The sequence below is a fragment of the Chiloscyllium plagiosum genome, unplaced genomic scaffold (genome assembly GCF_037043375.1).
Source record: "Chiloscyllium plagiosum isolate Xiang-an unplaced genomic scaffold, Cpla_swu_hap1 HiC_scaffold_47, whole genome shotgun sequence".
Lineage (NCBI taxonomy): Eukaryota > Metazoa > Chordata > Chondrichthyes > Orectolobiformes > Hemiscylliidae > Chiloscyllium > Chiloscyllium plagiosum.
The window spans coordinates 15,653,181-15,680,694 of NW_028270185.1; the positions used below are offsets into that span (position 1 = coordinate 15,653,181).

The 27,514-nt window shown below is 41.6% G+C and overlaps 1 protein-coding gene across 5 annotated transcripts in view; it reads left to right on the top strand.

The window, feature by feature from the left end:
• LOC122542948 (homeobox protein Meis1-like) overlaps nt 1-27,514 on the top strand; it is a 552,868-nt gene that overhangs the window by 310,362 nt on the left and 214,992 nt on the right. The gene's annotated exons all lie outside the window — the stretch shown is intronic.

Below are 27,514 nucleotides of genomic sequence, written 5' to 3' on the forward strand. Positions count from 1 at the left end.
CAGTAGTGTACTGTTTAAACAGACTCTGTAGACTGTTTGCTGTAGTGTGCTGTTTAAACAGACTCTGTAGACTGTTTGTTGTAGTGTACTGTTTATACAGACTCTGTAGACTGTTTGCTGTAGTGTTCTGTTTATACAGACTCTGTAGACTGTTTGCTGTCCTGTGCTGTTTAAACAGACTCTGTAGACTGTCTGCTGTAGTGTACTGTTTAAACAAACTCTGTAGACTGTTTGCTGTCCTGTGCTGTTTAAACAGACGCTGTAGACTGTTTGCTGTAGTGTGCTGTTCAAACAGACTCTGTAGACTGTTTGCTGTCCTGTGCTGTTTAAACAGACTCTGTAGACTGTTTTCTGTCCTGTGCTGTTTAAACAGACGCTGTAGACTGTTTGCTGTAGTGTACTGTTTAAACGGACTCTGTAGACTGTTTGCTGTAGTGTGCTGTTCAAACAGACTCTGTAGACTGTTTGCTGTAGTGAGCTGTTTAAACAAACTCTGTAGACTGTTTGCTGTCCTGTGCTGTTTAAACAGACTCTGTAGACTGTTTGCTGTAGTGTACTGTTCAAACAGACTCTGTAGACTGTTTGCTGTCCTGTGCTGTTTAAACAGACTCTGTAGACTGTTTGCTGCAGTGAGCTGTTTAAACAGACTCTGTAGACTGTTTGCTGCAGTGTGCTGTTCAAACAGACTCTGTAATCTGTTTGCGGTAGTGTGTTGGTTAATCAGACTCTGTAGACTGTTTGCTGTAGTGTGCTGTTTAAACAGACTCTGTAGACTGTTTGCTGTCCTGTGTTGTTTAGTCAGACTCTGTAGACTGTTTGCTGTAGTGTACTGTATAGAAAGACTCTGCAGACTGTTTGATGTCCTGTGCTGTTTAAACAGACTCTGAACACTGTCTTCTGTAGTGTACTGTTAAAACAGACACTGTAGACTGTTTGCTGTCCTGTGCTGTTTAAACAGACTCTGTGGACTGTTTGCTGTAGTGTGCTGTTTAAACAGACTCTGCAGACTGTTTGCTGTAGTGTGCTGTTTAAACAGACTCTGTAGACTGTTTGCTGTAGTGTGCTGTTCAAACAGACTCTGTCGACTGTTTGCTGCACTGTGCTGTTTAAACAGACTCTGTAGACTGTTTGCTGTAGTGAGCTGTTTAAACAGACTCTGTAGACTGTTTGCTGTACTGTGCTGTTTAAACAGACTCTCTAGACTTTTTGCTGTAGTGTCCTGTTTAAACAGACTCTGTAGACTCTTTGCTGTAGTGTTCTGTTTAAACAGACTCTGTAGACTGTTTGCTGTAGTGTTCTGTTTAAACAGATGCTGGAGACTGTTTGCTGTAGTGTTCTGTTTAAACAGACTCTGTAGACTGTTTGCTGTAGTGTGCTGTTTAAACAGACTCTGTAGACTCTTTGCTGTAGTGAGCTGTTTAAACACACTCTGTAGACTGTTTGCTGTCCTGTGCTGTTTAAACAGACTCTGTAGACTGTTTGCTGTAGTGTTCTGTTTATACAGACTCTGTAGACTGTTTGCTGTAGTGTGCTGTTTAAACAGACTCTGTAGACTGTTTGCTGTAGTGTTCTGTTTAAACAGACTCTGTAGACTGTTTGCTGTCCTGTGCTGTTTAAACAGACTCTGTAGAGTGTTCGATGTAGTGTTCTGTTTAAACAAACTCTGTAGACTGTTTGCTGTAGTGTGCTGTTTAAACACACTCTGTAGACTGTTTGCTGTAGTGTGCTGTTTAAACAGACTCTGTAGACTGTTTGCTGTAGTGTGCTGTTCAAACAGACTCTGTAGACTGTTTGCTGCACTGTGCTGTTTAAACAGACTCTGTAGACTGTTTGCTGTAGTGAGCTGTTTAAACAGACTCTGTAGACTGTTTGCTGTACTGTGCTGTTTAAACAGACTCTCTAGACTTTTTGCTGTAGTGTCCTGTTTAAACAGACTCTGTAGACTCTTTGCTGTAGTGTTCTGTTTAAACAGACTCTGTAGACTGTTTGCTGTAGTGTTCTGTTTAAACAGATGCTGGAGACTGTTTGCTGTAGTGTTCTGTTTAAACAGACTCTGTAGACTGTTTGCTGTAGTGTGCTGTTTAAACAGACTCTGTAGACTCTTTGCTGTCCTGTGCTGTTTAAACAGACTCTGTAGACTGTTTGCTGTAGTGTTCTGTTTAAACAGATGCTGTAGATTGTTTGCTGTAGTGTTCTGTTTAAACAGACTTGTAGACTGTTTGCTGTAGTGAGCTGTTTAAACAGACTCTGTAGACTGTTTGCTGTAGTGTGCTGTTTAAACAGACTCTGTAGACTGTTTGCTGTAGTGTGCTCTGTAAACAGACTCTGTAGACTGTTTGCTGTCCTGTGCTGTTTAAACAGACTCGGTAGACTGTTTGCTGTAGTGTGCTCTGTAAACAGACTCTGTAGACTGTTTGCTGTCCTGTGCTGTTTAAACAGACTCGGTAGACTGTTTGCTGTAGTGTGCTGTTTAAACAGGCTCTGTAGACTGTTTGCTGTAGTGTTCTGTTTAAACAGATGCTATAGACTGTTTGCTGTAGTGAGCTGTTTAAACAGACTCTGTAGACTGTTTGCTGCAGTGTGCTGTTTAAACAGACGCTGTAGACTGTTTGCTGTAGTGTGCTTTTTAAAAAGACTCTGTAGGCTGTTTGCTGTAGTTTACTGTTTAAACAGACTCTGTAGACTCTTTGCTGTAGTCTGTTGTTTCAACAGACTCTGTCGACTGTTTGCTGCAGTGTGCTGTTTAAACAGACTCTGAAGACTGTTTGCTGCAGTGTGCTGTTTAAACAGACTCTGTAGACTGTTTGCTGTAGTGTGCTTTTTAAAAAGACTCTGTAGGCTGTTTGCTGTAGTGTGCTGTTTCAACAGACTCTGTAGACTGTTTGCAGGAGTGTACTGTTTAAACAGACTCTGTAGACTGTTTGCTGTAGTGTTCTGTTTAAACAGTCTCTGTCGACTGTTTGCTGTAGTGTACTGTTTAAACAGACTCTGTAGACTGTTTGCTGTAGTGTGCTGTTTAAACAGACTCTGTAGACTGTCTGCTGTAGTGTACTGTTTAAACAAACTCTGTAGACTGTTTGCTGTCCTGTGCTGTTTAAACAGACGCTGTAGACTGTTTGCTGTAGTGTACTGTTTAAACGGACTCTGTGGACTGTTTGCTGTAGTGTGCTGTTCAAACAGACTCTGTAGACTGTTTGCTGTCCTGTGCTGTTTAAACAGACTCTGTAGACTGTTTTCTGTCCTGTGCTGTTTAAACAGACTCTGTAGACTGTTTGCTGTAGTGAGCTGTTTAAACAGACTCTGTAGACTGTTTGCTGTAGTGTGCTGTTGAAACAGGCTCTGTAAACTGTTTGCTGTAGTGTACTGTTTAAACAGACGCTGTAGACTGTTTGCTGTAGTGTGTTGTTTAATCAGACTCTGTAGACTGTTTGCTGTAGTGTACTGTTTAAACAGACTCTGTAGACTGTTTGCTGTAGTGTACTGTTTAAAAAGACTCTGCAAACTGTTTGCTGTAGTGTGCTGTTTAAACAGACTCTGTCGACTGTTTGCTGTCCTGTGCTGTTTAAACAGACTCTGTAGACTGTCTGCTGTAGTGTACTGTTTAAACAAACTCTGTAGACTGTTTGCTGTAGTGTTCTGTTCAAACAGACTCTGTAGACTGTTTGCTGTAGTGAGCTGTTTAAACAGACTCTGTAGACTGTTTGCTGTCCTGTGCTGTTTAAACAGACTCGGTAGACTGTTTGCTGTAGTGTGCTGTTTAAACAGACTCTGTAGACTGTTTGCTGTAGTGTGCTGTTTAAACAGACTCTGTAGACTGTTTGCTGTAGTGTTCTGTTTAAACAGACTCTGTAGACTGTTTGCTGCAGTGTGCTGTTTAAACAGACTCTGTAGACTGTTTGCTGTAGTGTGCTTTTTAAAAAGACTCTGTAGGCTGTTTGCTGTAGTTTACTGTTTAAACAGACTCTGTAGACTCTTTGCTGTAGTCTGTTGTTTAAACAGACTCTGTAGACTGTTTGCTGCAGTGTGCTGTTTAAACAGACTCTGTAGACTGTTTGCTGTAGTGTGCTTTTTAAAAAGACTCTGTAGGCTGTTTGCTGTAGTGTGCTGTTTAAACAGACTCTGTAGACTGTTTGCAGGAGTGGACTGTTTAAACAGACTCTGTAGACTGTTTGCTGTAGTGTTCTGTTTAAACAGTCTCTGTAGACTGTTTGCTGGAGTGTACTGTTTAAACAGACTCTGTAGACTGTTTGCTGTAGTGTGCTGTTTAAACAGACTCTGTAGACTGTTTGCTGTAGTGTACTGTTTATACAGACTCTGTATACTGTTTGCTGTAGTGTTCTGTTTATACAGACTCTGTCAACTGTTTGCTGTCCTGTGCTGTTTAAACGGACTCTGTGGACTGTTTGCTGTAGTGTGCTGTTCAAACAGACTCTGTAGACTGTTTGCTGTCCTGTGCTGTTTAAACAGACTCTGTAGACTGTTTTTTGTCCTGTGCTGTTTAAACAGACTCTGTAGACTGTTTGCAGTAGTGAGCTGTTTAAACAAACTCTGTAGACTGTTTGCTGTAGTGTGCTGTTGAAACAGACTCTGTAGACTGTTTGCTGTAGTGTGCTCTTTAAACAGACTCTGTAGACTGTTTGCTGTCCTGTGCTGTTTAAACAGACTCTGTAGACTGTTTGCTGTAGTGTGCTGTTTAAACAGACTCTGTAGACTGTTTGCTGTAGTGTGCTCTGTAAACAGACTCTGTAGACTGTTTGCTGTCCTGTGCTGTTTAAACAGACTCGGTAGACTGTTTGCTGTAGTGTGCTGTTTAAACAGACTCTGTAGACTGTTTGCTGTAGTGTTCTGTTTAAACAGATGCTATAGACTGTTTGCTGTAGTGAGCTGTTTAAACAGACTCTGTAGACTGTTTGCTGCAGTGTGCTGTTTAAACAGACTCTGTAGACTGTTTGCTGTAGTGTGCTTTTTAAAAAGACTCTGTAGGCTGTTTGCTGTAGTTTACTGTTTAAACAGACTCTGTAGACTCTTTGCTGTAGTCTGTTGTTTAAACAGACTCTGTAGACTGTTTGCTGCAGTGTGCTGTTTAAACAGACTCTGTAGACTGTTTGCTGCAGTGTGCTGTTTAATCAGACTCTGTAGACTGTTTGCTGTAGTGTGCTTTTTAAAAAGACTCTGTAGGCTGTTTGCTGTAGTGTGCTGTTTCAACAGACTCTGTAGACTGTTTGCAGGAGTGTACTGTTTAAACAGACTCTGTAGACTGTTTGCTGTAGTGTTCTGTTTAAACAGTCTCTGTAGACTGTTTGCTGTAGTGTACTGTTTAAACAGACTCTGTAGACTGTTTGCTGTAGTGTGCTGTTTAAACAGACTCTGTAGACTGTCTGCTGTAGTGTACTGTTTAAACAAACTCTGTAGACTGTTTGCTGTCCTGTGCTGTTTAAACAGACGCTGTAGACTGTTTGCTGTAGTGTACTGTTTAAACGGACTCTGTGGACTGTTTGCTGTAGTGTGCTGTTCAAACAGACTCTGTAGACTGTTTGCTGTCCTGTGCTGTTTAAACAGACTCTGTAGACTGTTTTCTGTCCTGTGCTGTTTAAACAGACTCTGTAGACTGTTTGCTGTAGTGAGCTGTTTAAACAGACTCTGTAGACTGTTTGCTGTAGTGTGCTGTTGAAACAGGCTCTGGAAACTGTTTGCTGTAGTGTACTGTTTAAACAGACGCTGTAGACTGTTTGCTGTAGTGTGTTGTTTAATCAGACTCTGTAGACTGTTTGCTGTAGTGTACTGTTTAAACAGACTCTGTAGACTGTTTGCTGTAGTGTACTGTTTAAAAAGACTCTGCAAACTGTTTGCTGTAGTGTGCTGTTTAAACAGACTCTGTCGACTGGTTGCTGTCCTGTGCTGTTTAAACAGACTCTGTAGACTGTCTGCTGTAGTGTACTGTTTAAACAAACTCTGTAGACTGTTTGCTGTAGTGTTCTGTTCAAACAGACTCTGTAGACTGTTTGCTGTAGTGAGCTGTTTAAACAGACTCTGTAGACTGTTTGCTGTCCTGTGCTGTTTAAACAGACTCGGTAGACTGTTTGCTGTAGTGTGCTGTTTAAACAGACTCTGTAGACTGTTTGCTGTAGTGTGCTGTTTAAACAGACTCTGCAGACTGTTTGCTGTAGTGTTCTGTTTAAACAGACTCTGTAGACTGTTTGCTGCAGTGTGCTGTTTAAACAGACTCTGTAGACTGTTTGCTGTAGTGTGCTTTTTAAAAAGACTCTGTAGGCTGTTTGCTGTAGTTTACTGTTTAAACAGACTCTGTAGACTCTTTGCTGTAGTCTGTTGTTTAAACAGACTCTGTAGACTGTTTGCTGCAGTGTGCTGTTTAAACAGACTCTGTAGACTGTTTGCTGTAGTGTGCTTTTTAAAAAGACTCTGTAGGCTGTTTGCTGTAGTGTGCTGTTTAAACAGACTCTGTAGACTGTTTGCAGGAGTGTACTGTTTAAACAGACTCTGTAGATTGTTTGCTGTAGTGTTCTGTTTAAACAGTCTCTGTAGACTGTTTGCTGTAGTGTACTGTTTAAACAGACTCTGTAGACTGTTTGCTGTAGTGTGCTGTTTAAACAGACTCTGTAGACTGTTTGCTGTAGTGTACTGTTTATACAGACTCTGTAGACTGTTTGCTGTAGTGTTCTGTTTATACAGACTCTGTCGACTGTTTGCTGTCCTGTGCTGTTTAAACAGACTCTGTAGACTGTCTGCTGTAGTGTACTGTTTAAACAAACTCTGTAGACAGTTTGCTGTCCTGTGCTGTTTAAACAGACGCTGTAGACTGTTTGCTGTAGTGTACTGTTTAAACGGACTCTGTGGACTGTTTGCTGTAGTGTGCTGTTCAAACAGACTCTGTAGACTGTTTGCTGTCCTGTGCTGTTTAAACAGACTCTGTAGACTGTTTTCTGTCCTGTGCTGTTTAAACAGACTCTGTAGACTGTTTGCTGTAGTGAGCTGTTTAAACAAACTCTGTAGACTGTTTGCTGTAGTGTGCTGTTGAAACAGGCTCTGTAAACTGTTTGCTGTAGTGTACTGTTTAAACAGACGCTGTAGACTGTTTGCTGTAGTGTGTTGTTTAATCAGACTCTGTAGACTGTTTGCTGTAGTGTACTGTTTAAACAGACTCTGTAGACTGTTTGCTGTTGTGTACTGTTTAAAAAGACTCTGCAGACTGTTTGCTGTAGTGTGCTGTTTAAACAGACTCTGTCGACTGTTTGCTGTCCTGTGCTGTTTAACCAGACTCTGTAGACTGTCTGCTGTAGTGTACTGTTTAAACAAACTCTGTAGACTGTTTGCTGTAGTGTGCTGTTCAAACAGACTCTGTAGACTGTTTGCTGTAGTGAGCTGTTTAAACAGACTCTGTAGACTGTTTGCTGTCCTGTGCTGTTTAAACAGACTCTATAGACTGTTTGCTGTAGTGTACTGTTCAAACAGACTCTGTAGACTGTTTGCTGTCCTGTGCTGTTTAAACAGACTCTGTAGACTGTTTGCTGTAGTGAGCTGTTTAAACAGACTCTGTAGACTGTTTGCTGTAGTGTGCTGTTGAAACAGGCTCTGTAAACTGTTTGCTGTAGTGTACTGTTTAAACAGACGCTGTAGACTGTTTGCTGTAGTGTGTTGTTTAATCAGACTCTGTAGACTGTTTGCTGTAGTGTACTGTTTAAACAGACTCTGTAGACTGTTTGCTGTAGTGTACTGTTTAAAAAGACTCTGCAGACTGTTTGCTGTAGTGTGCTGTTTAAACAGACTCTGTAGACTGTTTGCTGTCCTGTGTTGTTTAGTCAGACTCTGTAGACTGTTTGCTGTAGTGTACTGTATAAAAAGACTCTGCAGACTGTTTGATGTCCTGTGCTGTTTAAACAGACGCTGAAGACTGTTTGCTGTCCTGTGCTGTTTAAACAGACTCTGTAGACTGTTTTCTGTAGTATACTGTTTAAACAGACACTGTAGACTGTTTGCTGTCCTGTGCTGTTTAAACAGACTCTGTAGACTGTTTGCTGTAATGTGCTGTTTAAACAGACTCTGCAGACTGTTTGCTGTAGTGTTCTGTTTCAACAGACTCTGTAGACTGTTTGCTGTAGTGTGCTGTTTAAACACACTCTGTAGACTGTTTGCTGTCCTGTGCTGTTTAAACAGACTCTGTAGACTGTTTGCTGTAGTGTTCTGTTTAAACAGACTCTGTAGACTGTTTGCTGTAGTGTGCTGTTTAAACTGACTCTGTAGACTGTTTGCTGTAGTCTTCTGTTTAAACAGACTCTGTAGACTGTTTGCTGTCCTGTGCTGTTTCAACAGACTCTGTAGACTGTTTGCTGTAGTGTGCTGTTTAAACTGACTCTGTAGACTGTTTGCTGTAGTCTTCTGTTTAAACAGACTCTGTAGACTCTTTGCTGTAGTGTGCTGTTTAAACTGACTCTGTAGACTGTTTGCTGTAGTCTTCTGTTTAAACAGACTCTGTAGACTGTTTGCTGTCCTGTGCTGTTTCAACAGACTCTGTAGACTGTTTGCTGTAGTGTTCTGTTTAAACAGACTCTGTAGACTGTTTGCTGTAGTGTGCTGTTTAAACACACTCTGTAGACTGTTTGCTGTCCTGTGCTGTTTAAACAGACTCTGTAGACTGTTTGCTGTAGTGTTCTGTTTAAACAGATGCTGTAGACTGTTTGCTGTAGTGTTCTGTTTAAACAGACGCTGTAGACTGTTTGCTATAGTGTTCTGTTTAAACAGACTCTGTCGACTGTTTGCTGTAGTGTGCTCTTTAAACAGACTCTGTAGACTGTTTGCTGTAGTGTGCTGTTTAAACAGACTCTGTAGACTGTTTGCTGTAGTGTGCTCTATAAACAGACTCTGTAGACTGTTTGCTGTCCTGTGCTGTTTAAACAGACTCGGTAGACTGTTTGCTGTCCTGTGCTGTTTAAACAGACTCTGTAGACTGTTTGCTGTAGTGTGCTGTTTAAACAGACTCTGTAGACTGTTTGCTGTAGTGTGCTCTATAAACAGACTCTGTAGACTGTTTGCTGTCCTGTGCTGTTTAAACAGACTCGGTAGACTGTTTGCTGTAGTGTGCTGTTTAAACAGACTCTGTAGACTGTTTGCTGTAGTGTGCTGTTTAAACAAACTCTGTAGACTGTTTGCTGTAGTGTTCTGTTTAAACAGATGCTATAGACTGTTTGCTGTAGTGTTCTGTTTAAACAGATGCTATAGACTGTTTGCTGTCATGAGCTGTTTAAGCAGACTCTGTAGGCTGTTTGCTGTAGTGTTCTGTTTAAACAGACTCTGTAGACTGTTTGCTGTCCTGTGCTGTTTAAACAGACTCGGTAGACTGTTTGCTGTAGTGTGCTGTTTAAACAGACTCTGTAGACTGTTTGCTGTAGTGTGCTGTTTAAACAAACTCTGTAGACTGTTTGCTGTAGTGTTCTGTTTAAACAGATGCTATAGACTGTTTGCTGTAGTGAGCTGTTTAAACAGACTCTGTAGACTGTTTGCTGTAGTGTACTGTTTAAACAGACTCTGTAGACTGTTTGCTGTCCTGTGCTGTTTAAACAGACTCTGTAGACTGTTTGCTGTAGTGTGCTGTTTAAACAGACTCTGTAGACTGTTTGCTGTCCTGTGCTGTTTAAACAGACGCTGTAGACTGTTTGCTGTAGTGTTCTGTTTAAACAGACTCTGTAGACTGTTTGCTGTAGTGAGCTGTTTAAACAGACTCTGTAGACTGTTTGCTGTAGTGTGCTGTTCAAACAGACTCTGTAGACTGTTTGCTGTCCTGTGCTGTTTAAACAGACTCTGTAGACTGTTTTCTGTCCTGTGCTGTTTAAACAGACTCTGTAGACTGTTTGCTGTAGTGAGCTGTTTAAACAAACTCTGTAGACTGTTTGCTGTAGTGTGCTGTTGAAACAGGCTCTGTAAACTGTTTGCTGTAGTGTACTGTTTAAACAGACGCTGTAGACTGTTTGCTGTAGTGTGTTGTTTAATCAGACTCTGTAGACTGTTTGCTGTAGTGTACTGTTTAAACAGACTCTGTAGACTGTTTGCTGTCGTGTACTGTTTAAAAAGACTCTGCAGACTGTTTGCTGTAGTGTGCTGTTTAAACAGACTCTGTCGACTGTTTGCTGTCCTGTGCTGTTTAACCAGACTCTGTAGACTGTCTGCTGTAGTGTACTGTTTAAACAAACTCTGTAGACTGTTTGCTGTAGTGTGCTGTTCAAACAGACTCTGTAGACTGTTTGCTGTAGTGAGCTGTTTAAACAGACTCTGTAGACTGTTTGCTGTCCTGTGCTGTTTAAACAGACTCTATAGACTGTTTGCTGTAGTGTACTGTTCAAACAGACTCTGTAGACTGTTTGCTGTCCTGTGCTGTTTAAACAGACTCTGTAGACTGTTTGCTGTAGTGAGCTGTTTAAACAGACTCTGTAGACTGTTTGCTGTAGTGTGCTGTTGAAACAGGCTCTGTAAACTGTTTGCTGTAGTGTGCTGTTTAAACAGACGCTGTAGACTGTTTGCTGTAGTGTGTTGTTTAATCAGACTCTGTAGACTGTTTGCTGTAGTGTACTGTTTAAACAGACGCTGTAGACTGTTTGCTGTAGTGTGTTGTTTAATCAGACTCTGTAGACTGTTTGCTGTAGTGTACTGTTTAAACAGACTCTGTAGACTGTTTGCTGTAGTGTACTGTTTAAAAAGACTCTGCAGACTGTTTGCTGTAGTGTGCTGTTTAAACAGACTCTGTAGACTGTTTGCTGTCCTGTGTTGTTTAGTCAGACTCTGTAGACTGTTTGCTGTAGTGTACTGTATAAAAAGACTCTGCAGACTGTTTGATGTCCTGTGCTGTTTAAACAGACCCTGAAGACTGTTTGCTGTCCTGTGCTGTTTAAACAGACTCTGTAGACTGTTTTCTGTAGTATACTGTTTAAACAGACACTGTAGACTGTTTGCTGTCCTGTGCTGTTTAAACAGACTCTGTAGACTGTTTGCTGTAGTGTGCTGTTTAAACAGACTCTGCAGACTGTTTGCTGTAGTGTTCTGTTTCAACGGACTCTGTAGACTGTTTGCTGTAGTGTGCTGTTTAAACACACTCTGTAGACTGTTTGCTGTCCTGTGCTGTTTAAACAGACTCTGTAGACTGTTTGCTGTAATGTTCTGTTTAAACAGATGCTGTAGACTGTTTGCTGTAGTGTTCTGTTTAAACAGACGCTGTAGACTGTTTGCTATAGTGTTCTGTTTAAACAGACTCTGTAGACTGTTTGCTGTAGTGAGCTGTTTAAACAGACTCTGCAGACTGTTTGCTGTAGTGTGCTGTTTAAACAGACTCTGTCGACTGTTTGCTGTAGTGTGCTCTTTAAACAGACTCTGTAGACTGTTTGCTGTCCTGTGCTGTTTAAACAGACTCTGTAGACTGTTTGCTGTAGTGTGCTGTTTAAACAGACTCTGTAGACTGTTTGCTGTAGTGTGCTCTATAAACAGACTCTGTAGACTGTTTGCTGTCCTGTGCTGTTTAAACAGACTCGGTAGACTGTTTGCTGTAGTGTGCTGTTTAAACAGACTCTGTAGACTGTTTGCTGTAGTGTGCTGTTTAAACAAACTCTGTAGACTGTTTGCTGTAGTGTTCTGTTTAAACAGATGCTATAGACTGTTTGCTGTAGTGTTCTGTTTGAACAGATGCTATAGACTGTTTGCTGTCATGAGCTGTTTCAGCAGACTCTGTAGGCTGTTTGCTGTAGTGTTCTGTTTAAACAGACTCTGTAGACTGTTTGCTGTCCTGTGCTGTTTAAACAGACTCGGTAGACTGTTTGCTGTAGTGTGCTGTTTAAACAGACTCTGTAGACTGTTTGCTGTAGTGTGCTGTTTAAACAAACTCTGTAGACTGTTTGCTGTAGTGTTCTGTTTAAACAGATGCTATAGACTGTTTGCTGTAGTGAGCTGTTTAAACAGACTCTGTAGACTGTTTGCTGTAGTGTACTGTTTAAACAGACTCTGTAGACTGTTTGCTGTCCTGTGCTGTTTAAACAGACTCTGTAGACTGTTTGCTGTAGTGTGCTGTTTAAACAGACTCTGTAGACTGTTTGCTGTCCTGTGCTGTTTAAACAGACGCTGTAGACTGTTTGCTGTAGTGTTCTGTTTAAACAGACTCTGTAGACTGTTTGCTGTAGTGAGCTGTTTAAACAGACTCTGTAGACTGTTTGCTGTAGTGTGCTGTTTAAACAGACTCTGTAGACTGTTTGCTGTAGTGTGCTCTTTAAACAGACTCTGTAGACTGTTTGCTGTCCTGTGCTGTTTAAACAGACTCTGTAGACTGTTTGCTGTAGTGTGCTGTTTAAACAGACTCTGTAGACTGTTTGCTGTAGTGTGCTCTGTAAACAGACTCTGTAGACTGTTTGCTGTCCTGTGCTGTTTAAACAGACTCGGTAGACTGTTTGCTGTAGTGTGCTGTTTAAACAGACTCTGTAGACTGTTTGCTGTAGTGTGCTGTTTAAACAGACTCTGCAGACTGTTTGCTGTAGTGTTCTGTTTAAACAGACTCTGTAGACTGTTTGCTGCAGTGTGCTGTTTAAACAGACTCTGTAGACTGTTTGCTGTAGTGTGCTTTTTAAGAAGACTCTGTAGGCTGTTTGCTGTAGTTTACTGTTTAAACAGACTCTGTAGACTCTTTGCTGTAGTCTGTTGTTTAAACAGACTCTGTAGACTGTTTGCTGCAGTGTGCAGTTTAAACAGACTCTGTAGACTGTTTGCTGCAGTGTGCTGTTTAAACAGACTCTGTAGACTGTTTGCTGTAGTGTGCTTTTTAAAAAGACTCTGTAGGCTGTTTGCTGTAGTGTGCTGTTTCAACAGACTCTGTAGACTGTTTGCAGGAGTGTACTGTTTAAACAGACTCTGTAGACTGTTTGCTGTAGTGTTCTGTTTAAACAGTCTCTGTAGACTGTTTGCTGTAGTGTACTGTTTAAACAGACTCTGTAGACTGTTTGCTGTAGTGTGCTGTTTAAACAGACTCTGTAGACTGTTTGCTGTAGTGTACTGTTTATACAGACTCTGTAGACTGTTTGCTGTAGTGTTCTGTTTATACAGACTCTGTCGACTGTTTGCTGTCCTGTGCTGTTTAAACAGACTCTGTAGACTGTCTGCTGTAGTGTACTGTTTAAACAAACTCTGTAGACTGTTTGCTGTCCTGTGCTGTTTAAACAGACGCTGTAGACTGTTTGCTGTAGTGTACTGTTTAAACGGACTCTGTGAACTGTTTGCTGTAGTGTGCTGTTCAAACAGACTCTGTAGACTGTTTGCTGTCCTGTGCTGTTTAAACAGACTCTGTAGACTGTTTTCTGTCCTGTGCTGTTTAAACAGACTCTGTAGACTGTTTGCTGTAGTGAGCTGTTTAAACAGATTCTGTAGACTGTTTGCTGTAGTGTGCTGTTGAAACAGGCTCTGTAAACTGTTTGCTGTAGTGTACTGTTTAAACAGACGCTGTAGACTGTTTGCTGTAGTGTGTTGTTTAAACAGACTCTGTAGACTGTTTGCTGTAGTGTACTGTTTAAACAGACTCTGTAGACTGTTTGCTGTAGTGTACTGTTTAAAAAGACTCTGCAAACTGTTTGCTGTAGTGTGCTGTTTAAACAGACTCTGTCGACTGTTTGCTGTCCTGTGCTGTTTAAACAGACTCTGTAGACTGTCTGCTGTAGTGTACTGTTTAAACAAACTCTGTAGACTGTTTGCTGTAGTGTTCTGTTCAAACAGACTCTGTAGACTGTTTGCTGTAGTGAGCTGTTTAAACTGACTCTGTAGACTGTTTGCTGTCCTGTGCTGTTTAAACAGACTCGGTAGACTGTTTGCTGTAGTGTGCTGTTTAAACAGACTCTGTAGACTGTTTCCTGTAGTGTGCTGTTTAAACAGACTCTGTAGACTGTTTGCTGTAGTGTTCTGTTTAAACAGACTCTGTAGACTGTTTGCTGCAGTGTGCTGTTTAAACAGACTCTGTAGACTGTTTGCTGTAGTGTGCTTTTTAAAAAGACTCTGTAGGCTGTTTGCTGTAGTTTACTGTTTAAACAGACTCTGTAGACTCTTTGCTGTAGTCTGTTGTTTAAACAGACTCTGTAGACTGTTTGCTGCAGTGTGCTGTTTAAACAGACTCTGTAGACTGTTTGCTGTAGTGTGCTTTTTAAAAAGACTCTGTAGGCTGTTTGCTGTCGTGTGCTGTTTAAACAGACTCTGTAGACTGTTTGCAGGAGTGTACTGTTTAAACAGACTCTGTAGACTGTTTGCTGTAGTGTTCTGTTTAAACAGTCTCTGTAGACTGTTTGCTGTAGTGTACTGTTTAAACAGACTCTGTAGACTGTTTGCTGTAGTGTGCTGTTTAAAGAGACTCTGTAGACTGTTTGCTGTAGTGTACTGTTTATACAGACTCTGTAGACTGTTTGCTGTAGTGTTCTGTTTATACAGACTCTGTCGACTGTTTGCTGTCCTGTGCTGTTTAAACAGACTCTGTAGACTGTCTGCTGTAGTGTACTGTTTAAACAAACTCTGTAGACAGTTTGCTGTCCTGTGCTGTTCAAACAGACGCTGTAGACTGTTTGCTGTAGTGTACTGTTTAAACGGACTCTGTGGACTGTTTGCTGTAGTGTGCTGTTCAAACAGACTCTGCAGACTGTTTGCTGTCCTGTGCTGTTTAAACAGACTCTGTAGACTGTTTTCTGTCCTGTGCTGTTTAAACAGACTCTGTAGACTGTTTGCTGTAGTGAGCTGTTTAAACAGACTCTGTAGACTGTTTGCTGTAGTGTGCTGTTGAAACAGGCTCTGGAAACTGTTTGCTGTAGTGTACTGTTTGAACAGACGCTGTAGACTGTTTGCTGTAGTGTGTTGTTTAATCAGACTCTGTAGACTGTTTGCTGTAGTGTACTGTTTAAACAGACTCTGTAGACTGTTTGCTGTAGTGTACTGTTTAAAAAGACTCTGCTGACTGTTTGCTGTAGTGTGCTGTTTAAACAGACTCTGTCGACTGTTTGCTGTCCTGTGCTGTTTAACCAGACTCTGTAGACTGTCTGCTGTAGTGTGCTGTTCAAACAGACTCTGTAGACTGTTTGCTGTAGTGAGCTGTTTAAACAGACTCTGTAGACTGTTTGCTGTAGTGTGCTGTTCAAACAGACTCTGTAGACTGTTTGCTGTAGTGAGCTGTTTAAACAGACTCTGTAGACTGTTTGCTGTCCTGTGCTGTTTAAACAGACTCTATAGACTGTTTGCTGTAGTGTACTGTTCAAACAGACTCTGTAGACTCTTTGCTGTCCTGTGCTGTTTAAACAGACTCTGTAGACTGTTTGCTGTAGTGAGCTGTTTAAACAGACTCTGTAGACTGTTTGCTGTAGTGTGCTGTTGAAACAGGCTCTGTAAACTGTTTGCTGTAGTGTACTGTTTAAACAGACGCTGTAGACTGTTTGCTGTAGTGTGTTGTTTAAGCAGACTCTGTAGACTGTTTGCTGTCCTGTGTTGTTTAGTCAGACTCTGTAGACTGTTTGCTGTCCTGTGCTGTTTAAACAGACTCTGAAGACTGTTTGCTGTCCTGTGCTGTTTAAACAGACTCTGTCGACTGTTTTCTGTAGTATACTGTTTAAACAGACACTGTAGACTGTTTGCTGTCCTGTGCTGTTTAAACAGACTCTGTAGACTGTTTGCTGTAGTGTGCTGTTTAAACAGACTCTGCAGACTGTTTGCTGTAGTGTTCTGTTTCAACAGACTCTGTAGACTGTTTGCTGTAGTGTGCTGTTTAAACACACTCTGTAGACTGTTTGCTGTCCTGTGCTGTTTAAACAGACTCTGTAGACTGTTTGCTGTAGTGTTCTGTTTAAACAGACTCTGTAGACTGTTTGCTGTAGTGTGCTGTTTAAACTGACTCTGTAGACTGTTTGCTGTAGTCTTCTGTTTAAACAGACTCTGTAGACTGTTTGCTGTCCTGTGCTGTTTAAATAGACTCTGTAGACTGTTTGCTGTAGTGTTCTGTTTAAACAGACTCTGTAGACTGTTTGCTGTAGTGTGCTGTTTAAACAGATGCTGTAGACTGTTTGCTGTAGTGTTCTGTTTAAACAGACGCTGTAGACTGTTTGCTATAGTGTTCTGTTTAAACAGACTCTGTAGACTGTTTGCTGTAGTGAGCTGTTTAAACAGACTCTGTAGACTGTTTGCTGTAGTGTGCTCTTTAAACAGACTCTGTAGACTGTTTGCTGTCCTGTGCTGTTTAAACAGACTCTGTAGACTGTTTGCTGTAGTGTGCTCTATAAACAGACTCTGTAGACTGTTTGCTGTCCTGTGCTGTTTAAACAGACTCGGTAGACTGTTTGCTGTAGTGTGCTGTTTAAACAGACTCTGTAGACTGTTTGCTGTAGTGTGCTGTTTAAACAAACTCTGTAGACTGTTTGCTGTAGTGTTCTGTTTAAACAGATGCTATAGACTGTTTGCTGTAGTGTTCTGTTTAAACAGATGCTATAGACTGTTTGCTGTCATGAGCTGTTTAAGCAGACTCTGTAGGCTGTTTGCTGTAGTGTGCTGTTTAAACAGACTCTGTAGACTGTTTGCTGTCCTGTGCTGTTTAAACAGACTCTGTAGACTGTTTGCTGTAGTGTTCTGTTTAAACAGATGCTATAGACTGTTTGCTGTAGTGAGCTGTTTAAACAGACTCTGTAGACTGTTTGCTGTAGTGTACTGTTTAAACAGACTCTGTAGACTGTTTGCTGTCCTGTGCTGTTTAAACAGACTCTGTAGACTGTTTGCTGTAGTGTGTTGTTTAAACAGACTCTGTAGACTGTTTGCTGTCCTGTGCTGTTTAAACAGACTCTGTAGACTGTTTGCTGTCCTGTGCTGTTTAAACAGACTCTGTAGACTGTTTGCTGCAGTGTGCTGTTTAAACAGACTCTGTAGACTCTTTGCTGTCCTGTGCTGTTTAAACAGACGCTGTAGACTGTTTGCTGTCCTGTGCTGTTTAAACAGACTCTGTAGACTGTTTTCTGTTGTGTACTATTTAAACAGACACTGTCGACTGTTTGCTGTCCTGTGCTGTTTAAACAGACTCTGTAGACTGTTTGCTGTAGTGTGCTGTTTAAACAGACTCTGCAGACTGTTTGCTGTAGTGTGCTGTTTAAACAGACTCTGTAGACTGTTTGCTGTAGTGTGCTGTTTAACCAGACTCTGTAGACTGTTTGCTGTACTGTGCTGTTTAAACAGACTCTGTCGACTGTTTGCTGTCGTGAGCTGTTTAAACAGACTCTGTAGACTGTTTGCTGTACTGTGCTGTTTAAACAGACTCTGTAGACTTTTTGCTGTAGTGTCCTGTTTAAACAGACTCTGTAGACTCTTTGCTGTAGTGTTCTGTTTAAACAGACTCTGTAGACTGTTTACTGTAGTGTTCTATTTAAACAGATGCTGTAGACTGTTTGCTGTAGTGTGCTGTTTAAACAGACTCTGTAGACTGTTTGCTGTAGTGTGCTGTTTAAACAGACTCTGTAGACTCTTTGCTGTAGTGAGCTGTTTAAACACACTCTGTAGACTGTTTGCTGTCCTGTGCTGTTTAAACAGACTCGGTAGACTGTTTGCTGTAGTGTGCTGTTTAAACAGACTCTGTAGACTGTTTGCTGTAGTGTGCTATTTAAACAGACTCTGTAGACTGTTTGCTGTAGTGTTCTGTTTAAACAGACTCTGTAGACTGTTTGCTGCAGTGTGCTGTTTAAACAGACTCTGTAGACTGTTTGCTGTCCTGTGCTGTTTAAACAGACTCTGTAGACTGTTTGCTGTAGAGTCCTGTTTAAACAGATGCTATAGACTGTTTGCTGTAGTGAGCTGTTTAAACAGACTCTGTAGACTGTTTGCTGTAGTGTACTGTTGAAACAGACTCTGTAGACTGTTTGCTGTCCTGTGCTGTTTTAACAGACTCTATAGACTGTTTGCTGTAGTGTGCTGTTTAAACAGACTCTGTAGACTGTTTGCTGTCCTGTGCTGTTTAAACGGACTCTGTAGACTGTTTGCTGTCCTGTGCTGTTTAAACAGACGCTGTAGACTGTTTGCTGTCCTGTGCTGTTTAAACAGACTCTGTAGACTGTTTGCTGTAGTGTGCTGTTCAAACAGACGCTGTAGACTGTTTGCTGTCCTGTGCTGTTTAAACAGACTCTGTAGACTGTTTGCTGTCCTGTGCTGTTTAAACAGACTCTGTAGACTGTTTTCTGTAGTGTGCTTTTTAAACAGACTCTGTAGACTGTTTGCTGTCCTGTGCTGTTTAAACAGACTCTGTAGACTGTTTGCTGTCGTGTGCTGTTTAACCAGACTCTGTAGACTGTTTGCTGTCCTGTGCTGTTTAAACGGACTCTGTGGACTGTTTGCTGTAGTGTGCTGTTCAAACAGACTCTGTAGACTGTTTTCTGTCCTGTGCTGTTTAAACAGACTCTGTAGACTGTTTGCTGTAGTGAGCTGTTTAAACAGACTCTGTAGACTGTTTGCTGTAGTGTGCTGTTGAAACAGGCTCTGTAAACTGTTTGCTGTAGTGTACTGTTTAAAAAGACTCTGCAGACTGTTTGCTGTAGTGTGCTGTTTAAACAGACTCTGTCGACTGTTTGCTGTCCTGTGCTGTTTAACCAGACTCTGTAGACTGTCTGCTGTAGTGTACTGTTTAAACAAACTCTGTAGACTGTTTGCTGTAGTGTGCTGTTCAAACAGACTCTGTAGACTGTTTGCTGTAGTGAGCTGTTTAAACAGACTCTGTAGACTGTTTGCTGTCCTGTGCTGTTTAAACAGACTCTATAGACTGTTTGCTGTAGTGTACTGTTCAAACAGACTCTGTAGATTGTTTGCTGTCCTGTGCTGTTTAAACAGACTCTGTAGACTGTTTGCTGTAGTGAGCTGTTTAAACAGACTCTGTAGACTGTTTGCTGTAGTGTGCTGTTGAAACAGGCTCTTTAAACTGTTTGCTGTAGTGTACTGTTTAAACAGACGCTGTAGACTGTTTGCTGTAGTGTGTTGTTTAATCAGACTCTGTAGACTGTTTGCTGTAGTGTACTGTTTAAAAAGACTCTGCAGACTGTTTGCTGTAGTGTGCTGTTTAAACAGACTCTGTAGACTGTTTGCTGTCCTGTGTTGTTTAGTCAGACTCTGTCGACTGTTTGCTGTAGTGTGCTGTTTAAACAGACTCTGTAGACTGTTTGCTGTCCTGTGCTGTTTAAACAGACGCTGTAGACTGTTTTCTGTAGTATACTGTTTAAACAGACACTGTAGACTGTTTGCTGTAGTGTGCTGTTTAAACAGACACTGTAGACTGTTTGCTGTAGTGTGCTGTTTAAACAGACTCTGTAGACTGTTTGCTGTAGTGTGCTGTTTAAACAGACTCTGCAGACTGTTTGCTGTAGTGTTCTGTTTCAACAGACTCTGTAGACTGTTTGCTGTAGTGTGCTGTTTAAACACACTCTGTAGACTGTTTGCTGTCCTGTGCTGTTTAAACAGACTCTGTAGACTGTTTGCTGTAGTGTTCTGTTTAAACAGACTCTGTAGACTGTTTGCTGTAGTGTGCTGTTTAAACTGACTCTGTAGACTGTTTGCTGTAGTCTTCTGTTTAAACAGACTCTGTAGACTGTTTGCTGTCCTGTGCTGTTTAAACAGACTCTGTAGACTGTTTGCTGTAGTGTTCTGTTTAAACAGACTCTGTAGACTGTTTGCTGTTGTGTGCTGTTTAAACACACTCTGTAGACTGTTTGCTGTCCTGTGCTGTTTAAACAGACTCTGTAGACTGTTTGCTGTAGTGTTCTGTTTAAACAGATGCTGTAGACTGTTTGCTGTAGTGTTCTGTTTAAACAGACGCTGTAGACTGTTTGCTGTAGTGTTCTGTTTAAACAGACTCTGTAGACTGTTTGCTGTAGTTTACTGTTTAAACAGACACTGTAGACTGTTTGCTGTCCTGTGCTGTTTAAACAGACTCTGTAGACTGTTTGCTGTAGTGTGCTGTTTAAACAGACTCTGCAGACTGTTTGCTGTAGTGTTCTGTTTCAACAGACTCTATAGACTGTTTGCTGTAGTGTGCTGTTTAAACACACTCTGTAGACTGTTTGCTGTCCTGTGCTGTTTAAACAGACTCTGTAGACTGTTTGCTGTAGTGTTCTGTTTAAACAGACTCTGTAGACTGTTTGCTGTAGTGTGCTGTTTAAACTGACTCTGTAGACTGTTTGCTGTAGTCTTCTGTTTAAACAGACTCTGTAGACTGTTTGCTGTCCTGTGCTGTTTAAACAGACTCTGTAGACTGTTTGCTGTAGTGTTCTGTTTAAACAGACTCTGTAGACTGTTTGCTGTAGTGTGCTGTTTAAACAGACTCTGTAGACTGTTTGCTGTAGTGTGCTGTTTAAACACACTCTGTAGACTGTTTGCTGTCCTGTGCTGTTTAAACAGACTCTGTAGACTGTTTGCTGTAGTGTTCTGTTTAAACAGATGCTGTAGACTGTTTGCTGTAGTGTTCTGTTTAAACAGACGCTGTAGACTGTTTGCTATAGTGTTCTGTTTAAACAGACTCTGTAGACTGTTTGCTGTAGTGAGCTGTTTAAACAGACTCTGTAGACTGTTTGCTGTAGTGTTCTGTTTAAACAGACGCTGTAGACTGTTTGCTGTAGTGTGTTGTTTAATCAGACTCTGTAGACTGTTTGCTGTAGTGAGCTGTTTAAACAGACTCTGTAGACTGTTTGCTGTAGTGTGCTGTTTAAACAGACTCTGTAGACTGTTTGCTGTAGTGTGCTCTATAAACAGACTCTGTAGACTGTTTGCTGTCCTGTGCTGTTTAAACAGACTCGGTAGACTGTTTGCTGTAGTGTGCTGTTTAAACAGACTCTGTAGACTGTTTGCTGTAGTGTGCTGTTTAAACAAACTCTGTAGACCGTTTGCTGTAGTGTTCTGTTTAAACAGATGCTATAGACTGTTTGCTGTAGTGTTCTGTTTAAACAGACTCTGTAGACTGTTTGCTGTCCTGTGCTGTTTAAACAGACTCTGTAGACTGTTTGCTGTAGTGTTCTGTTTAAACAGATGCTATAGACTGTTTGCTGTAGTGAGCTGTTTAAACAGACTCTGTAGACTGTTTGCTGTAGTGTACTGTTTAAACAGACTCTGTAGACTGTTTGCTGTCCTGTGCTGTTTAAACAGACTCTGTAGACTGTTTGCTGTAGTGTGCTGTTTAAACAGACTGTGTAGACTGTTTGCTGTCCTGTGCTGTTTAAACAGACTCTGTAGACTGTTTGCTGTCCTGTGCTGTTTAAACAGACTCTGTAGACTGTTTGCTGCAGTGTGCTGTTTAAACAGACTCTGTAGACTCTTTGCTGTCCTGTGCTGTTTCAACAGACGCTGTAGACTGTTTGCTGTCCTGTGCTGTTTAAACAGACTCTGTAGACTGTTTTCTGTTGTGTACTGTTTAAACAGACACTGTCGACTGTTTGCTGTCCTGTGCTGTTTAAACAGACTCTGTAGACTGTTTGCTGTAGTGTGCTGTTTAAACAGACTCTGCAGACTGTTTGCTGTAGTGTGCTGTTTAAACAGACTCTGTAGACTGTTTGCTGTAGTGTGCTGTTTAACCAGACTCTGTAGACTGTTTGCTGTACTGTGCTGTTTAAACAGACTCTGTCGACTGTTTGCTGTCGTGAGCTGTTTAAACAGACTCTGTGGACTGTTTGCTGTACTGTGCTGTTTAAACAGACTCTATAGACTTTTTGCTGTAGTGTCCTGTTTAAACAGACTCTGTAGACTCTTTGCTGTAGTGTTCTGTTTAAACAGACTCTGTAGACTGTTTGCTGTAGTGTTCTATTTAAACAGATGCTGTAGACTGTTTGCTGTAGTATGCTGTTTAAACAGACTCTGTAGACTGTTTGCTGTAGTGTGCTGTTTAAACAGACTCTGTAGACTCTTTGCTGTAGTGAGCTGTTTAAACACACTCTGTAGACTGTTTGCTGTCCTGTGCTGTTTAAACAGACTCGGTAGATTGTTTGCTGTAGTGTGCTGTTTAAACAGACTCTGTAGACTGTTTGCTGTAGTGTGCTGTTTAAACAGACTCTGTAGACTGTTTGCTGTAGTGTTCTGTTTAAACAGACTCTGTAGACTGTTTGCTGCAGTGTGCTGTTTAAACAGACTCTGTAGACTGTTTGCTGTCCTGTGCTGTTTAAACAGACTCTGTAGACTGTTTGCTGTAGTGAGCTGTTTAAACAGACTCTGTAGACTGTTTGCTGTAGTGTACTGTTTAAACAGACGCTGTAGACTGTTTGCTGTCCTGTGCTGTTTAAACAGACTCTGTAGACTGTTTGCTGTCCTGTGCTGTTTAAACAGACTCTATAGACTGTTTGCTGTAGTGTGCTGTTTAAACAGACGCTGTAGACTGTTTGCTGTCCTGTGCTGTTTAAACAGACTCTATAGACTGTTTGCTGTAGTGTGCTGTTTAAACAGACGCTGTAGACTGTTTGCTGTCCTGTGCTGTTTAAACAGACTCTGTAGACTGTTTGCTGTAGTGTGCTGTTTAAACAGACTCTGTAGACTGTTTGCTGCATTGTGCTGTTTAAACAGACTCTGTAGACTCTTTGCTGTCGTGAGCTGTTTAAACAGACTCTGTGGACTGTTTGCTGTACTGTGCTGTTTAAACAGACTCTATAGACTTTTTGCTGTAGTGTCCTGTTTAAACAGACTCTGTAGACTCTTTGCTGTAGTGTTCTGTTTAAACAGACTCTGTAGACTGTTTGCTGTAGTGTTCTATTTAAACAGATGCTGTAGACTGTTTGCTGTAGTATGCTGTTTAAACAGACTCTGTAGACTGTTTGCTGTAGTGTGCTGTTTAAACAGACTCCGTAGACTCTTTGCTGTAGTGAGCTGTTTAAACACACTCTGTAGACTGTTTGCTGTCCTGTGCTGTTTAAACAGACTCGGTAGACTGTTTGCTGTAGTGTGCTGTTTAAACAGACTCTGTAGACTGTTTGCTGTAGTGTGCTGTTTAAACAGACTCTGTAGACTGTTTGCTGTAGTGTTCTGTTTAAACAGACTCTGTAGACTGTTTGCTGCAGTGTGCTGTTTAAACAGACTCTGTAGACTGTTTGCTGTCCTGTGCTGTTTAAACAGACTCTGTAGACTGTTTGCTGTAGTCTGCTGTTTAAACAGATGCTATAGACTGTTTGCTGTAGTGAGCTGTTTAAACAGACTCTGTAGACTGTTTGCTGTAGTGTACTGTTGAAACAGACTCTGTAGACTGTTTGCTGTCCTGTGCTGTTTAAACAGACTCTATAGACTGTTTGCTGTAGTGTGCTGTTTAAACAGACTCTGTAGACTGTTTGCTGTCCTGTGCTGTTTGAACGGACTCTGTAGACTGTTTGCTGTCCTGTGCTGTTTAAACAGACGCTGTAGACTGTTTGCTGTCCTGTGCTGTTTAAACAGACTCTGTAGACTGTTTGCTGTAGTGTGCTGTTTAAACAGACTCTGTAGACTGTTTGCTGCATTGTGCTGTTTAAACAGACTCTGTAGACTCTTTGCTGTCCTGTGCTGTTTAAACGGACTCTGTAGACTGTTTGCTGTCCTGTGCTGTTTAAACAGACGCTGTAGACTGTTTGCTGTCCTGTGCTGTTTAAACAGACTCTGTAGACTGTTTGCTGTAGTGTGCTGTTCAAACAGACGCTGTAGACTGTTTGCTGTCCTGTGCTGTTTAAACAGACTCTGTAGACTGTTTTCTGTAGTGTGCTTTTTAAACAGACTCTGTAGACTGTTTGCTGTCCTGTGCTGTTTAAACAGACTCTGTAGACTGTTTGCTGTAGTGTGCTTTTTAAACAGTCTCTGTAGACTGTTTGCTGTCCTGTGCTGTTTAAACAGACTCTGTAGACTGTTTGCAGTAGTGTGCTGTTTAAACAGACTCTGTAGACTGTTTGCTGTAGTGTGCTGTTTAAACAGACTCTGTAGACTGTTTGCAGTAGTGTTCTTTTTAAACAGACTCTGTAGACTGTTTGCTGTAGTGTACTGTTTAAACAGACTCTGTAGACTCTTTGCTGTAGTGTACTGTTTAAACAGACGCTGTAGGCTGTTTGCTGTAGTGTGCTGTTTAAGCAGACTCTGTAGACTGTTTGCTGTAGTGAGCTGTTTAAACAGACTCTGTAGGCTGTTTGCTGTCCTGTGCTGTTTAAACAGACTCTGTAGACTGTTTGCAGTAGTGTTCTTTTTAAACAGACTCTGTAGACTGTTTGCTGTAGTGTGCTGTTTAAACAGTCTCTGTAGACTGTTTGCTGTAGTGTGATTTTTAAACAGACTCTGTAGGCTGTTTGCTGTAGTTTACTGTTTAAACAGACTCTGTTGACTCTTTGCTGTAGTGAGCTGTTTAAACAGACTCTGTAGGCTGTTTGCTGTAGTGTGCTGTTTAAACAGACTCTGTAGACTGTTTGCTGTCGTGTACTGTTTAAACTGACTCTGTAGACTGTTTGCTGTAGTGTTCTGTTTAAACAGACTCTGTAGACTGTTTGCTGTAGTGTGCTTTTTAAACAGACTCTGTAGGCTGTTTGCTGTAGTTTACTGTTTAAACAGACTCTGTAGACCCTTTGCTGTAGTATGGTGTTTAAACAGACTCTGTAGACTGTTTGCTGTCCTGTGCTGTTTAAACAGACGCTGTAGACTGTTTGCTGTCCTGTGCAGTTTAAACAGACTCTGTAGACTGTTTGCTGTAGTGTACTGTTTAAACAGACTCTGTAGACTGTTTGCTGTAGTGTGGTGTTTATACAGACTCTGTAGACTGTTTGCTGTAGTGTGCTGTTTAAACAGACTCTGTAGACTGTTTGCTGTCCTGTGCTGTTTAAACAGACGCTGTAGACTGTTTGCTGTCCTGTGCTGTTTAAACAGACTCTGTAGACTGTTTGCTGTAGTGTTCTGTTTAAACAGTCTCTGTAGACTGTTTGCTGTAGTGTGCTGTTTAAACAGACGCTGTAGACTGTTTGCTGTCCTGTGCTGTTTAAACAGACGCTGTAGACTGTTTGCTGTCCTGTGCTGTTTAAACAGACTCTGTAGACTGTTTGCTGTCCTGTGCTGTTTCAACAGACTCTGTAGACTGTTTGCTGTAGTGTACTGTTTAAACAGACTCTGTTAGCTATTTGTTGTCATCGAGTCATAGAGATGCACAGCATGGAAACAGACCCTTCTGTCCATCCCGTCCATGCCGACCAGATATCGCAACCCAATCTAGCCCCACCTGCCTGCGCCGGCCCATATCCCTCCAAACCCTTCCTATTCATATACCCATCCAAATGCCTTTTAAATGTTACAATTGTCCCAGCCTCCATCACATCCTCTGGCAGCTCATTCCATACACGCCCCACCCTCTGCATGAATACGTTGCCCCTTAGGTCTCTTTTATACCTTTCTCCTCTCACCCTAAATCTATGCCCTCTAGTTCTGGACTCCCCCATCCCAGGGGAAAGACTTTGCCTATTTATCCTATGTATGCCCCTCATGATTTTATAAACCTCTTTCAGGTCACCCCTCAGCCTCTGACGCTCCAAGGAAAACAGCCCCAGCCTGTTCAGCCTCTCCCTATAGCTCAAACCCTCCAACCCTGGCAACATCCTTGTAAATTTTTGTGAATCCTTTCAAATTTTACAACATCTTTCCGATAGGAAGGAGACCAGAATTGCACACAATATTCCAACAGTGGCCTAACCAATGTCCTGTACAGCCGCAACATGACCTCCCAACTCCTGTACTCAATACTCTGACCAATGAAGGAAAGCATACCAAACACCGCCTTCCCTATCCTATCTACCTGCGACTCCACTTTCAAGGAGCTATGAACCTGCACTCCAAGGTCTCTTTGTTCAGCAACACTCCCTCGGACCTTACCATTCAGTGTATAAGTCCTGCTAAGATTTGCTTTCCCAAAATGCAGCACCTCGCATTTATCTGAATTAAACTCCGTCTGCCACATCTCAGCCCATTGGCCCATCTGATCAAGAACCTGTTGTAATCTGAGGTAACCCTCTTCGCTGTCCACTACATATCCAATTTTGGTGTCATCTGCAAACTTACTAACTGTACCTCTTATGCTCGCATCCAAGTAATTTATGTAAATGACAAAAAGTAGAGGACCCAGCACCGATCCTTGTGGCACTCCAATGGTCACAGGCTTCCAGTCAGAAAAACAACCCTCCACCACCACCCTCTGTTTTCTACCTTTGAGCCAGTTCTGTATCCAAATGGCGAGTTCTCCCTGTATTCCATGAGATCTAATCTTGCTAATCAGCCTCCCATGGGGAACCTTGTCGAACGCCTTACTGAAGTCCATATAGATCACATCTACTGCTCTGCCCTCATCAATCTTGTTACTTCTTCAAAAAAACTCAATCAAGTTTGGGAGACATGATTTCCCACACACAAAGCCATGTTGACTATCCCTAATCAGTCCCTGCCTTTTCAAATACATGTACATCCTGTCCCTCAGGATTCCCTCCAACAACTTGCCCACCATCGATATCAGGCTCACTGATCTATAGTTCCCTGGCTTGGCTTTACCGCCCTTCTTAAACAGAGGCACCACGTTTGCCAACCTCCAGTCTTCCGGCACCTCACCTGTGACTATCGATGATACAAATATCTCGGCAAGAGGCCCAGCAATCACTTCTCTACCTTCCCACAGAGTTCTCGGGTACACCTGATCAGGTCTTGGGGATTTTTCCACTTTTATGTATTTCATGACATCCAGCACTTCCTCCTTTGTAATATAGACATCTTTGAAGATATCACCATCTAATTCCCTACATTCTATATCTTCCATGTCCTTTTCCACAGTAAATACTGATGCAAAATACTCATTTAGTATCACAAAGGCCGCCTTGCTGCTCTTTGAGGGGCCCTATTCTCTCCCTAGTTACCCTTTTGTCCTTAATGTATTTGTAAAAACCTTTTGGATTCTCCTTAATTCTATTTGCCAAAGCTATCTCATGTGCCCTTTGTTCCCTCCTGATTTCCCTCTTAAGTATACTCCTACTTTCTTTATACTCTTCTAAGGATTCACTCGATCTATCCTGTCTATACCTGACATACGCTTCCTTCTTTTTCTTAACTAAACCTTCACTTTCTTTAGTCATCCAGCATTCCCTATACCTACCAGCCTTCCCTTTCACCCTGACAGGAATATACTTTCTCTGGATTCTTGTTATCTCATTTCTGAAGGCTTCCCATTTTCCAGCCGTCCTTTACCTGCGAACATCTGCCTCCAATCAGCTTTCGATAGTTCTTGTCTAATACCATCAAAATTGGCCTTTCTCCAATTTAGGACTTCAACTTTTAGATCTGGTCTATCCTTTTCCATCACTATTTTAAAATAAATAGAATTATGGTCGCTGGCCCCAAAGTGCTCTCCCATTGACACCTCAGTCACCTGCCCTGCCTTATTTCCCAAGAGTAAGTCAAGTTTTGCACCTTCTCTAGTAGGTACATCCACATACTGAATGAGAAAATTGTCTTGTACACACTTAAGAAATTCCTCTCCATCTAAACC